Below are 15,461 nucleotides of genomic sequence, written 5' to 3' on the forward strand. Positions count from 1 at the left end.
CCTGCCGATGGGAAAAGACAAGATGAAGAGGGTGGTGAGATGGGAGTCTGGGTAGTTTTTATCTGGTGGGCAGGGAGACCGTGGCGGCAGGATCTGTCTCTGTTAGAGCGAACACGGCCCTGTTATTAAAGCCATTTATCACTGGCTGAATATTCTCCCTTTAATGGGCTCTGTCGTTAATTACCCAACTTTGTCAAGATAGTGAGTCAAGGGCTCTCTGTTTTCCTGCTCGGTACACAGACAGGCTCAAAGGCACTTGCACACATCATCCAGTGATGGGGGACATTTTCAGAAATGCAAGGGGCAGGACAAAGCTTCAAAACAGGCACAGGTTCACAACAAACACCTTCCCACACCTTTCTTATAGCAACAGCGGCACAGTAATGCACTGAAACGAAATGATCCTACTTTTAAAATATGTCCACTTTTAGAAAAAATACAAAATTCAGAGGTAGTGTCATATTGGATCATACAAAACTGCACAAAATCTTCTGTGTTTTTTCAATGAATGTCAAACAAGTGAGATTAAAAAGGAGCAACACGCATGTTTTATGTTATTTTGTCGAATCCTGGACTCTCCAGTGTGTAAATGTCTGTTGGGATCCAGTGGCAATAAAAAGCACAACTCTAACGATATTTAGATGTTTTTTAATTTAAAAAACAGTCTAGTAACTCTGTAGATATAGTCAGTAATCATCATAACTGGGTGGGAATTCAAGTTTGTCACTATTAGACCTTCGAAATATTCAAGTTCTGAAACGAGCATTAATAAATCAACGAATAGGCTCTCCTTCCACTTGTTTCTTTTCTTTTTTTCTTTTTCTTTTTTTTATTACAATTTCCTCTCAAAAATTAAGCCAATAAATCATGCTGGGACAAGGTAATTTGAAGATCCCCAGATCTTCTTCTGCTACTGTGTATCTGTGCTGAAGCTCTGCCATCCACTTTAAAAACAGCTGTTTCACATCTGTCAACAATCCTATCATCAATATATTTTAAAACAATGATATAAATTACAATTTCCATAGATTAAACCACAAAGCAGAATGAAACATTGAAACATATCGTTCCATCTCAACTAAGACAGAAAGAAACTCATAAATTCATGGTCATGTATATAATTTAGTGTAATCTACAGTTATATTTCTTATATCAATAGGCGATTGGACGGGTTGTTAAAGGGACATAATGTTTGTGTGATTTAGTGAATCTAAAATCTGATGTGACTTGCGATGGAACCAAGTTTGGCCAAATCGTCTTTAACAAAGCGTGTCTACTTACTGTAGTCGTTACATTTTGGACAAACTCAAAAGGAGCCTCTCATTTATGTTGAGTTAACAGTTACAGCGTCCCTGTATGGAGGGATTCAGCGTGACGTCCTCCACCTTCTTCTCCTCTTCCCCATAACCAGACTCTTTTGTGAACCTTCTATAATTATCCACTTAACTAGAAAGCAGAATGTAACTGTGGCTGTAAAGCATTTACAGGGGTGCCCGACAGGACACGCCAGCACCTTTTGTTTAGCAATTAGTTTGTCTGTGAGAGGGATAAGACAAATAGGCAGGGAGAGCATCTGGTGGCCTTGTAGCTCTTAGTGCCTGAGCGAGCGAGAGAAAGTGAGATAAGGAGGAAGAAAGAGAATCAGAGCCTATCAGCAACAATAAAGATTGTACCACAAGGATTTGCTACAAGGGCTGTAAAGTTTACAGTCTGAGGAAACTGATCTGGAAATGAATAAAGCAGCTCTGACAAATATGATGATAAGAGACTCAGAGAGGGCTGTGTAATAGGGACCTATTTCTCGCACACTACTGATTAAGAACTGGCTAAGTGTCTGTAGAGATTCCCATGTGCACAATGCAGCACAAGCAGAGTTTAGTATGCGTCCCAGTAGGGTTTCCTTTAGTACCCAGTCATTTACATTGTAGTTATCCAAAGATAGAAGGAATGAAAGGCACCGTGACAAGTGCTCCATTGATCCCTTTGGCCTGATTAGCTCACCAGTGTACCATCAAGGCAAACTAATCAGATACATTGATCATGGAATACTTTTTAACGCTTCCCCAGGCAATAATAAGATTTTTCTCAAGTCAAATTACTAGTCGGTTATCTGTTGAGATGTGATGGCAGACATTAGGGATCCCAATATTTCCTGAGAGATACCAGCAAGAGTCAGCAGATTAATTTCAAACTGGAGGGGCAATAAGGTAATGACGATGAAATGCCTCTTAATTTCCTGAGGCGTTGTCATAATTTCCACAAGTCTGGTTTTGTGAGACTCTAAGCATGGGGCTGCTGTTGCTGATGCCACCGTTGCTCCCTCGGCTGCTGCTTTCACTTTTGTCCAGAAGAGGTTGCTGTGTTCCCTGTGTATAACAGGAGGCGCTCGACCATAACGCTGCTGTCTATAAGCTGGTGATGGAATGACAATGAAAAGCTGAGTAGAAATGCATTCAAACTGAAGATCCTCTACTTACTGTCCTCATTGCATTGATAAAACGACAAGCGTAAATGCTGAAAATGACCAAACCTAAAATGAGTAGAATAATACAAAACCAAGCCTGGTGTATTTTTATCCACTGCATGTACACTAATTGCTGTCTATTTTGTGCTTGAACAGAAGATATTACCCCCAAATGAGAGAAATGTTTTTGCTAATACTTTTTAGCCTGCAGCTCCTCAACATTGAAAGATCCACTAATTGATTATAGATGTCATTTTCATCATTGGCAGTAGGGGGCAGGATCCATACATCGATTCGACTCCCTATGTGCACAGGCCGGGTAATTGTACTGAGATGCCTATTAACACACAGTCACACAGCTTTGGAGAACAATGTTTTTGCCCGTTGACTCACATTTATTTGCCTGGACTGTCAATTTAGCTTCAAAGAGCTGATTGTACAATACAGTTTGAAAGGAAATGAAAAGAAAATGAGTTTAACTCTTGTCTTTAAAGGGACGTGTCCTGTAGGCCGTTTACACCAATATCTAAACAGGCCCTCACGACTCAGACTGTGAACAGCTGCGAGAAGCTCTGAGCCTCTCTCTGATACCTGTGTTCCCGGGATGCTGATGATCAAACGCTCTGATAGCATAACATCCACTCCTGTCTGTCACACCCTCAGGCTAAACATCAGCACAGCGCCTTGCAGCTCGCAAATGTTCTCATGACAAAGTTAAAATGTCTCGATTAATATCTGACTACTCTGCTTTTTTTTTTCTTTTTTTTTTTGTCACTTATCGCTGTCTCTGCTTTCTCTGCTTATCTGTCTTGTGATTTTCTGCTGGATACATCTGCCTTGATAGTGTTACTGTATCAGCAGGGAAAAGACTCAACCAGTGGAAAGACATGATTCAGAAGAACTGACGAATCCCCTCTCTGGTTCTTTGATGAGTGTACTGTGATGCTTGGCTCAATACAGTATGAGCACTTTGGTGACTTTTTCTTTTCACATTCAAAGGCATTCTTGCCTATTATTTTGTCTTGAAAATATATGCAAGCAACATCTGATAGATACATGTAAAATCAATGGCAGTAAGGCTTGAAAGTGATTTTTATTTGACCAGAAAAAAAAAAAAAGAAATCCTTAAATGCGAGTGAATCTGTTTATTATTAATGATCTGTACATATGTAGACAATTTCAAACATAGATTAAGAACCTTACAGAAAAATTCAAGTATGCTCTTGATTCTTTCCTGCAGAAGATCTCAGGACTCCTGAGCTTCATTTTCTGTCCTTTTTTTTTTTTTTTTGCTGTGTCCCGACCTGCACATTAAGAACCACAGCCTTAGCTGATGTCCACTCCAGCTTGGAACTGACGGTACCATCAGTGGTGTTTTTCCAGTAAGCGTCTCATCCATCCATCAACTTTTAACCAGGCCTCATGCATGATAGCGTGTGACTTAAAAGCCCCTCCAGTCAGACCTAATTAGCCGCCGCCTAATCAGACAAATCCCCGCACGAGGACACAAAGTAGATTTTAGGGAGCAGTAAAGGCCCTCTCTGTGGTTGACGCAGCAGAGAAGCACAATGACAAGCAGATGTGGACCCCATCTGCGCCTGCCATGACAGGTCAGATTATTTACCTTCAAATATAACTTTCAATTTTAATACAAATGAAGCGTCAAATGTATTTCTATCATCCACACGATCTGCTCCAGCCTAAATGTCTGTGTTTTTCTCATGTTTCTTGTTCATCCATCTGTTTGTGTCCCCTATAATTCATCTCTGTAGTCTTGATGATTTCCCTGGCCTGCTGAGACTGAAATCCTTTTTGAAATTCAATTAACACTATATTACAGGACATATTCTTCAAAGCAGCTAAACATGGCTGTGCTCATGATCTTCTGTAGACAAAGGAAAAACAATGAAAAATGGAAAAAGAGGAACAGGTCTTCGTGGCGCAAACAAACTGGCGTGACATGGAGAAGGAGTTTTTAGAGGCTGTGCTTCTCGGCCCTGTTGTAACCTAAGAAAAGAGGAGAGCACTTCAGAGGACGGGAGAGGGCAGGACACTAGATAGGAGAGGACGAGACAGGAGGAGGCAGAACGGCAGCACAGGAATGCCTCCTCACTCCTTCAGTCTCTCTGCACTAAAATATTGAAAAGCTTTTGTTTTGCCTAGTTAAACATGCAGTGATGTGACACAAACTGTGAACAAAGCCGTTTGACACGCATGGGAGTCCTCTTTTTTTTATATTATTCATGATAGAGTGACGATTGCACAACAGATATGTTTTAATAGCAGCTCACTGCTGAGACACACACACACACACACACACACACACACACACACACACACACACACACACACTTAGTTAACAGAAAAGTGTGTTTCTTGAAGGAAATACGCAAAAATTACCTTTTATCTTCTTCTCTCGGGCACGGGAGCATGTGTTTTGTTGTCCTGTCTGGTTTTCTGTAACATATAAAGAGCAAAGAGAAAACCTATCAGCTTTTAGCCCAATAGTGGCATATTTCCTTCCTGAAAAGTGACGACGCAGTCGTAATATGAAACTCTGTTAAATGCAAGTTCAGATGTTTTTCAGCATATATATCAGTCTCCAGTTCTTATTGGACCATTCGCTGGTGTCAAAAGCAGCAAAAGGGGGGAAAAAAAGGTGAGAGGCCTCATGAGAAAATTAGGAAAAAGACGTTCAAAAGGAGCAGTCAATGGGATCTGTGTCCAAAACAACTCCACTGACTTAATTAAACCCGTTCTTGATTCCATACCAAGGCTGTGAACTTGCTTATTTCGTTGATGCCACAATACCACGAATTCTAAATCATTAGTTTGACAACTTATTCTTTGAAGATGTGCAATGAAATGATAAGCTGCAGAGATTCATAACTGTCCAAAATTATTCATACAATCGCTCCGTGATTAAAAGAGTATTGGTACAATATTTATTTATACTTATTAATTTATGGTTTGATCAAACATGGAAAGCCCACGATCAAAATCAACACCCAAAACATCAAATTTGCTTTTTTAGTTTTTAGTTTTTTATTTTCTTGATGCAGTAGATAATTTGTTAAAAGACACGAGGCTGAGTGGCAGCGATGAAGAGATTAGCTGGCAGCTTTGCTTGAGAATTTCAGAGTTAAAGTTCGAGATGAAGTTGTCATACATAAATAGTAGATGAAGATTTCAGAAAAGATACATGAATGAAGTGAAGGAGGACATAAAGATGGTTGGTGTAACAGGAGAAGAGGCAGAGAATAGGGCAAGATGGAGGCAGCTGTAGTGAGGAGTTGAAAGAGTAAGTCACCGTGTTCTTCAAAATATCTGTTTTAAAGACATACAAGCAGGAGTAAGAACAGTGCCTGATGTCTTTTAATCTTTTGTTACATGTCCTGTGTCAATAACTGTTCTCTCACACTTATTTCTCCTCATTTCTAAAGACCACTTTCTGCAGCTTATGGTGCAGAAATCAATTTACAAAAATGTGCAGTTAAAAATATAATTTCTAACATGAGTCATTATGTGATAAAACCAGCCAATACCTATCAAGAAAATGTTCACTGTGAAATTCTCCAAGTCAGTCATGATGAATAAATTATTTCATCTTCACCACGGGGAACCTAATTTCTACTGACATTCAGCGAACGTGTTTTCAGAAGATGTGGAAGTATGGGTCAGCAAATTAAACTGTAGCAGCACGTGTTCAGTGTGTGTTCACGTGCGCGTGTCACCGTATGTGAGAGCAACGAAGCGCACGTACAACAGCCCAGGGACGCTTCCAACCATTATTGTGCAGGTGGCATTTTAGAAATACTCACACAACAGGGGTCAATTTCTCTTCAGGTCACTGAGAATGACATCATCAAACTACTATTAACTCTGCAAACAATCCGAGCCCTGCTATATCTGTATTGACAATAGATTCCTTCACAACAAACGGAAGGCTCTGGGCTTTGCCCTCAATCTAAAACCATAACCTCAGAGCGACTAACAGAGAAATGTCCATCTGGGCAGGATGGACTGATAGTAAGAGGTAAAAAAATGACACGGCAAACAAATCTGTGCAGCCACAGTCCTCCCTCTTCCTTCTGTAAGGCATTCCCTTTTATCCCGTACTTGTTTGCCAGAATCTTTCTCCCATTTAAACACAAACACCCACAAGCAAGCATCACTGGGAGCGAAGGGTTCCCCTCTTCTGGCGGGATAACACAAGCAGACAGATGATGAAGTGCTTGATGTATCGTCTTGTATTCAGAACTCCTGCGTCTGGTATGATTAACCAGCTAACCGGATGTGTCATGACAGGGAACGATGACGACCTATTCGGTGTGGCCTTGTTTCAAGACGTGAGGTCCGCTGTGGTCTGGCGTGCCCACAAGGGAAAGGTATGTATTTGACACACAAACGTCAGGAAAACGTCCAGATGCAGTCCACTGTTTTTCTGTAATAATAGCTAGCAGCCCTACTGTTAAATAATTTATGTGCTCTGTCCAATACAAAGTGGATGGCATGCAGGCTGCACTCCAATGCTCTCCATCTCATTCTCTATTTCCCTCGGTGGACACAATGCGCATGACTGTGCTTATTTTGGTTTGTTTTCAGCAGAAGCACTTGGCCTTGTGCTACATGTTGACAGAAAAAAAACCCCATTTCCTAAGTGTACTCAAAAGCAGACGTTGAAGGCAGGCACGACAGTGGCAACGTACTTTATATAGCTCACTAATATATCCTACATGCTCACATACTTTTCACTGGTTTGTTGAAGTGAAAGTAAATTATCTATACGTGTGCCGATAGGGTCACTTATGACAGTGATATATTTTGTTACATAACCTTTGCTGAGGCTAAAGTGCTAATGAAAAAGGTGAAAGAAAATTGATCTTAAAGAGTGAACAACATCTTAACGATTCATTGCCTCGGCGTGCCCCCCTCATTGAGCACATGTTGTTTTTCTCTGCCGTTGTTTTTTTTTTTTTTACAAGAAACATTCTTATTTGGCATTGCGGTGCAATAAAAGCACAGAAGCATATTGGAGGTTATGGCAGGATCAGTCACATGATCAATACCCTCGCGACCCTCCTCTCCTTGCTCCTTCAACGACTTTTCTTCCGACTTCTCCCCTCACCACCTTTCCACCCAATCAATTAACTTCCCCAAGTAAACAGATCTGTCCCAGTGCTCGCTGCTCCCCGCTGTAACCGGATATTCCTCCTCCCCTGCATCTCGGCCAAGTCAGAGAGAGAAACCAGACACTTGACAGAACATTATTGCTAGTGTGTGTGTGTGCGTGTGTGTGTGTGTGTGTGTGTGTGTGTGTGTGTGTGTGTGTGTGTGTGTGTGTGTGTGTGTGTGTGTGTGTGTGTGTGTTGAGGTAAGGATGCTAATTTAAGACCAATGACATCATACGCCTACAAAATCTTAATCATCCCGGTCACTACTGAAATGGTTCAAACACACTGTGATCTGGGCAAAATGTATTACTCCATCGACATGAGCCTGAGTTTTCAAAATGAGGTCTGATAGATTGATGATGGATTTTTTTCCATGTTTTAAAACATTTTATTTCAACACAAATACAGTGTCAATTTTCACTTTTATCATACTGGTATGTCCAGTGCCTCAAATCGAAACTGCTTGTTAGCCATTTTAATGAAACAAGATTGAAGTTTGTGAATTACTTTTACTCTTTTTGTTGATAATCCTGCAGCTATTACAAGTAGTAAATTTATGTACAATGCCATTGTCTAGTGTAGTGGGAAATACCTGCTTTATTTTAGCTTCCGTTCCAAATTTACTTTAACATTTGGCTTTTATGACATTTAATTTACAGATTTTTTTTAACTGAAATGTGTGTTTTTGGATTACGGGAGGAAACCCAGTGTACCTGGAAAATAAACTGTCATATGGTGAACATGCAAACTCCACACATATAAGGCAAGAGTGCTACATCCCATTCACAGACATATTCCCACATCCAAAAAAAGCACAAGTTTGAGGTTAATTGCTGCGTCAATTGGCGGTGTAGAAGACCGACTCTCTTCAGTATAGCCTACTTGTACTCAGAAAAGTTTTAAACAAGTTTTTAAGGAAGACCTTAACTAATAATGGCATTTTTTTACACTCAGGTCCTGCCATTTATCCTTAATTAATTGAAGTGTATAATCCTGCTCCATGTCTTCACTGCAGCAGGTGTTTATGAGAGGACAGACATATTCATCATCACTGCACAGATTCACAGACTCGACCTCTCCTCTTTAATTTAGACCTCCAGCTGGAGGACCAGTCTGCCCAGACAATGCTGCAAATGTGTGTGCTGTTTGTTCATTAATGAAACATTACGCCTTACTCTGCCCTTAGAATTACAAGTGCTGGGAACCGAGCAGATGCCAAACATATCTGCATTAGATTTAAACCTTATGTAACACCTCGACTGTGGGGAGACAAAAAGGATCTCACCAAAACATGCTGCACTGTGTTTCGCAAATGTAAAATACTTTGGATGAACTCACCCCCCCCCATCCTGCAGGTTCAATATACAAGGTGTCTATAGAAATTCCCACAGGTCCTTGAACACAAAAAATGTTCAGTCTTGCGACACCCAACACACCGAGAGTTGAGAGACAGGCAGGGCCAATCTATACTGTATCTCCCATGACCCTCAGCAACATGCCGTTATACTTGCTAATCACATTTAGTAACAACAAGTGAAAGAATGGCCTCTCCGGGCCGTTTGCTTTCACAAATGGATCTGCTTAATATGGGAGATTAATAGACTGCTATCTAATCTTCCCTGTGATTGAAGCCATGATCTGGTTATAGAAAAACATGATGGATGTTGCGGCAGCAGCGGCACACGGGGGTTAACCCTTTGAAGACAGAGGGCGAGGTAGCTGGAAGTTATTGTCTGTTAAAAGACAAAGCAGAGCAGCGATCACAATAATGAAGATGTCTGCAGGGCGGCAGGATTATTAGCAGCGGTGTGTGAAATGGCTCCTTGCAGCTCCCAGCTGTCTCAAATTACAGTATGAACTAATTGTCTCAGGTTGTAAGAAAATAATTATGCCTGTCTTGGGTGTCTTTAATGTGTATGATGTTTGTTCCACCACGGTATTCAATAAGTATCTTTTTTTATCTTCTTTGCTGAGGTAAATCAATAGGAGATCTAGTTTCATTAGAAAAATCTTCTGTTGCCGTTTTCTATATGACCTTTGAAATCTCTAGTATGGGCGAGATCAAAACAAAGAGATTTAAAAAATATATCTTATTATCCACCTGGGTTGTATTTTTGTGTAATTCTTCTTACAAAAATACAATTTCATTACATCAGAATGTCTTTTACTAACACATCCCTCTAAATGACCTCACAATCCTTCCATACACATGGGTTCACAAGAATATTCAAATGATATAGTGAAGAGAAATATATATATAGAAATAAAGGAATGGAACTACCTAGTTTGCTACTGTGCACTGATGCTCAACAAACAAAATGTGAACAAGCGACTGAACTTGACGTACAACATAAAATGTGTTTTATGTTGGCTGGTTAGCTCAGCTGGTCTGAGACTGATGCTTATAATGACAAGGTCATGGGTTCAATCCCCATACTGGCCAACGACTGCTGACTTGTTTATCTGTTAAATACACTGATCACAGCTTTTTAGCGAGACCCTCAGCCCCCACCAGCTCCCACTGAGCGCCGCGCTGTATGGCTGCTTACAATCCAGTCCCACTAAAAATTGTGTAATACCTACATTTGTCCACATTTTACAAAATTGCTCAAGAAAGCTTTGAAAATATAACGTGTGTCCCTGCCTACCGATGGGTCAATTTGGTAAAGAAACTTCCACTCTGGCAGACCGACAAGGGACTAATAAAAATAAATAAATAAATAAATGATTAGGAGTGATATTTAGGTTCATTAGATCTGAAGATCTTCCACATATAAATGGTAAATGGATTTCACTTATATGACTGCATAAGCAGCCCCTAAAGCGCTTTACACTGTTAATCACATACAGACACCAATGGAGGCGGCTGCCATGCAAGGCGCCCAGTCCATCCATTGGGAGCGGTTTGGGGTTTAGTGTCTTGCTCAAAGACACTTCGACATGTGTACAGATAGGAAATCGAACCAGCAGCCTTAAAATTGAAGCCGGTTATATAATACTGAGATTTTTTTAAATTCATCAGCATCACTTCTGCTTATTGATGCTGAAATAGCTGACAAGGTTTAGAACTAAATAAAACGGGATGGCATGCCACTCAATACAGACTCAATGTCACACAGCAGGAAAACTTCAAGGCAGAAAACTTTACCAACTATGACGAGCATATCCTTGAGAGGAAAATAACATTGAAGAATGACGAACCTGATCAATACGAAGACAGCTCAAAACCAAACTTTATGATCTGTCAGAGGAAAAACAACCACAGCAGTTGATCAGAAATCATACATGCATGTAAGATTTTGTTTATGTGAGTCTCAGACCCTCATTCTTGGGGATAAACTGTTGTTTCCAGTTTTAAACCCTCAAGCACAATGAAGAGGGTCTTTTTTTTTTTTTTCCTTCACCAAAAAAAGAGCCTCCCGTTATTCACAGTGGGAGGTGGTGCTATTTCTGTGGTGTGTACCGGCTTTACTGAGAAGAGCTAGTCTGGGAGGGTGTAGCATCATCATTGTAAGACCTTGTGTAAATCACAGGGAAAAGCTGTCGTCCATGATAGGGCCTTGTTAGTTGCAACAGAACCACAATGACCGATGCCTCACAGGCAAACCAATTATCAGGTACTTAACAGTCTGGACCTGCATACATCTGCCATAGGCTGAGGAGGGATGGAAAACCCATTACCACCTCCTTCATCTACTTTTCCTCAATCCCATTTGCAATTTCCCCCCCTTTTTTTCCTTTCTCTTTCCCTGTATCACTCCATGTTCTCTGTTTCTCCCCCCCATTCTCTCTGTTCTCTCAGGGAGCCAGCTGGGAAACTGGCCTTGGGATACAAGCTAGAAGCGTATAACCATATGTTAGATATTTTCATGGAAAGGTGTGCAGTGTGTGTGTGTGTGTGTGTGTGGGGGGGGGGGGGGGGGGGGGGGATTTCTTGTTGAAATGTACTACAGTGTGATAGTTAAGTAGGACATTTATCTGGCAGTGGTTTGTCTTCCCCTGTTGTGCTTGACTGTGAGTTCCTGAGTTTTCTTACTATCCCACAGCTAAATGCCTTCAACACACACACACACACACACGCGCACGCACGCACGCACGCACGCACGCACGCACGCACACACACACACACACACACACACACACACACACACACACACACACACACACACACACACACACACACACACACACACACACACACACACACACACACACACACACACTGCAGACCGTACAGGCAGACTGCTGAGAGGGAGCTGCAAGAGACACTGACACAGCTTGCTCATTAGACAGTTTCTTCTTGGATTGAGGCCAAATATCTGCAGGTCATAAACTCACTGATGTAACAGGCAATGCAACGCGCTGATCTAGGGAAGTGTTGAAAAGAAGCGCATCTCTTTATAGGACTGCCTCTAATCATTACTTACTAGCATTTTGTGCATGAATATGAAGAACTGTGATTACGAGCTGTCAGTCCTACTATTTGTTAAAACAAAATTTAACAGATTGATGCTGTTCAACATTCACTTAATTGAAATAACTGCTGCCATGTTAAAACTAGTTTTTTTGATCTAAAAACTATTTTTCAGCTGTCACTGACAGGGGTCTGAGTGTTGCGCAAAGCCCACCTTCCAACACTGTAGGCGCGACAGCCAGCAATCAACCAGTAAGAATATTGTACTAGTATGTGTTGTCCAATTAATGAAGACAAGGGCTGTACTGAATTCAACCATGAAGAATTAAAAAGTGATTTGAATGTGGGATCAGATAATTGAGACAACATTAATGGGTTAAAGCTTTTGTTGTTTTGGTGAAGAAGAACACATTTATTGAAACAGAATAAAGCCCTTCTTCACGGGTTGAGAAATTAACCACTGGAAAGGCATATCAGACAAACAAAAACTTTGTCAAACAGCACACTGAATCTCTATATTGCGAATGGGAAAATGTATTTATTGCTGGTGAAACCATGGTCAAATTGTTTGCACATGATTAATGCAGAGTCACAGGAAACTCACCACAGCAGTTTACTCAATAGTCGGTGAGTGATGGACCTTACATTTATATTAAAACCTAAAATATATGAATTTAGTCAAAGAAAATCCACATTTTACGGTGTCCCAATCAGAGGACAGGCGATAGCAATAGTGTGAAATAACCTCATCTAGCAAATGTGTACAAATGTGACCATCTATAATACGGATTAGCTAAAGTCAGGGAGTCATAGGAACAGCTCACATTTTTATTTCCAGGGTAAGCGTGACCAGTTGATTGCAGGAAGTTTACTTTTTACAACAGCATTGTGAATGTTTATGGAGTACGTCCAGTGCTGTTATTGTGTTACGGGGCTTAGTACTTGCCTCAATAAATATTACATTACTACTACAAAAGACAAGCTAAACTGAGCATGTATAAAACCTTTTTCCCCGACTAGTGCCTTTTATACCATTGATAACCACTGAGAGAACTGTTGTAATGCCTTCATGATTTCAGGGTGCATCATGGAGCTGCGTTTTCACTCCACCCCTTCACACGCATGTGTGTTCACCCCCCGAGGCTAAGAGTGAAGGGCCAGCCTCCATCCCTCATTAACCTACTGGTTGGATAAATCAAAGTGCAGGGCAGAGAGGAGAACCTCAGCCTTGGCCATTCAGATAAGAAGAACACCCTACACCCGCTCATAGCCTACAGCACAGTGATATATGGATCTGCAGAGGCTAATAGCAAAGTATTGACAGGGAAATGGTGTGCTTATCCTGCGCCTGCATGCTGGGGAGAGGTCCCCAAAGCAGATGGGATACACTTTAGGGAGAGGGGAAACAGAGGAGGAGGGTGAAAGGATGAGATAGAAGTGTACTGGGAAAAATTAGAGTCTTTATTGCTTTATTTGAGCTAATTTGTCTCTGAGTTTGAGTCTACAAAATAGTTTATTATCTCCTGTCCATGTAAAACTGTAGGTAGCAGCTGGATGTTCCAGGTGAATGCTTGGTTTTTATACGTGGCGACTTTTCAGACAAAGAAAGTGAATATCTTCTTAGGCTCAGTGACAAGTAAGTCGTGGGATTAAAATTGATGGCACTGGAAACGTTCGTAAATATATCTCACATAAATGTTTGGACTGCAGAGCTTTCAGATAGTCCATTGATAACTACAAATAAGAAATAGCTTCATATAGGACGATACAGGCAGAATGCGTGTACATATCTCTTAGAATGTCCAAAAAGTGCGTTTAAGCCACTGTCTTACTTTTTTCACGATTTCATATGGAAATATACAGACTTGAGCCCATAATATGTTTTTTCAACAAGAACAAATAGATCAAGATATAGGCCGTCCGCTCACTGGTGGAGTCTTTAATGCTGGAGTCAGTAGGTTATCGCTGTGGGCGCTGCACCTTGTTCTAAGTGCCGGCTTTATCAAGCACAACCAATTCCTACTCGGATGTGCCCGTGGATGTAGGAGACAGGCCCTAATGGCAACACTTCATCAACCTCAGAGAGGATGTAGAGAGAAACTGCAGCCCCTGATGTCAGATAAAGTTGATGACACAGTTTGGCGACTGGAGTCTTAAAGCCCGCAGTGAACCACACAAGTAGTCATTAAGAGCTTGTAACTGTCAGCTGATATTTTTGGATACTGAATCGACGTGGCTTAACCTGTGATACAAACAAGATGATCTGTATTAGCAGGAAGAGACACTGTAACTAACCAATTTAACAGATAAGTACAAATAAGATATAAATCCAAGTGAGGTCCTAATTCCACAAATAAAAACACATTACAGGCTGCAGGTATCTCAAGAATACAAACACAGAAAAACTGCTTATCGGTTTATTATTGATAAGAAAAAAACCCACTTGCGCTACTTTTTCTCTCATGTGTTGTGGTAGAGAAAATACCTATGGTTGCTGACAAAGCTGGGGAATCATTGGTCTGAATCAGCATTTTAGAGGTGGTTACATTCATGACAGGATCTAAAACAAGGCTTCCAAAAACTTATGTTATTCTCAAGTCTGAAATATAACAAGTGCGCAGCTGCATCAATGAGAGATGAGGGCAAAAACAATGCAACGTTCGTCGCTGCCAAATGCCTCTGTTCCTCTAAAGAAGACCATGCATAAACAAGTTTACATCTGGATGCCAAGCACTGTGCTGGGACCTGTCTCTGGCCATGATTACCCACTTGACATCTTTATGGCTCCATGGCAGGCATCCTCTTCAGCAGATCTATGGAGAGAAATACACAATGCCAAAGTGGCCCCACAGCGCTGGTGCGGGACATCAGAGTTTTGTGTTGAAATAATTAGCCTGCTTAGCCGCCATCTGGGCTCTCTGGTTGCTGGTGTGTGGCACGGGCCAGGTGCTTCATGGGTAATACCACAGAGACACATACAACAGATGCTCATTGGGTAGAGCTGCCCACCTTGGCAGGGATCTGGTTCTAGTTTCTCCACAAATCTAAAAACCACAAGAGGGAATACAGACAGGACTGGCTTGAGGAGAGCTTCTTGAAGGAGGCCCATTTAAAGGATATTAGGCAGTTACAATAATTAGCCAAGCTGAGATCAGTGGAATCTGGGAGATGCTCACATTAAACTTTCTATTAACAGTAACTTCACAGTCTAAGCCGGCAAAAATCTATGCACACGCATTCAGCTCAAAACTGGATTTGCGATAACCTCACTTCGTCTGACATAAAACACAAGGCCAAATAATCAAGAGCCTTATCTATGAAAACCAGGTCTCATTCAATTACGGCCCTGGCCCTACACAGCTCAAAACTGGAGGAGATTTTAACATTTTTTGAGCAGTTCAGTAGGCCA

The sequence above is a fragment of the Lipophrys pholis genome (genome assembly GCF_963383615.2).
Source record: "Lipophrys pholis genome assembly, chromosome: 2".
NCBI classification, from domain to species: Eukaryota; Metazoa; Chordata; class Actinopteri; order Blenniiformes; family Blenniidae; genus Lipophrys; species Lipophrys pholis.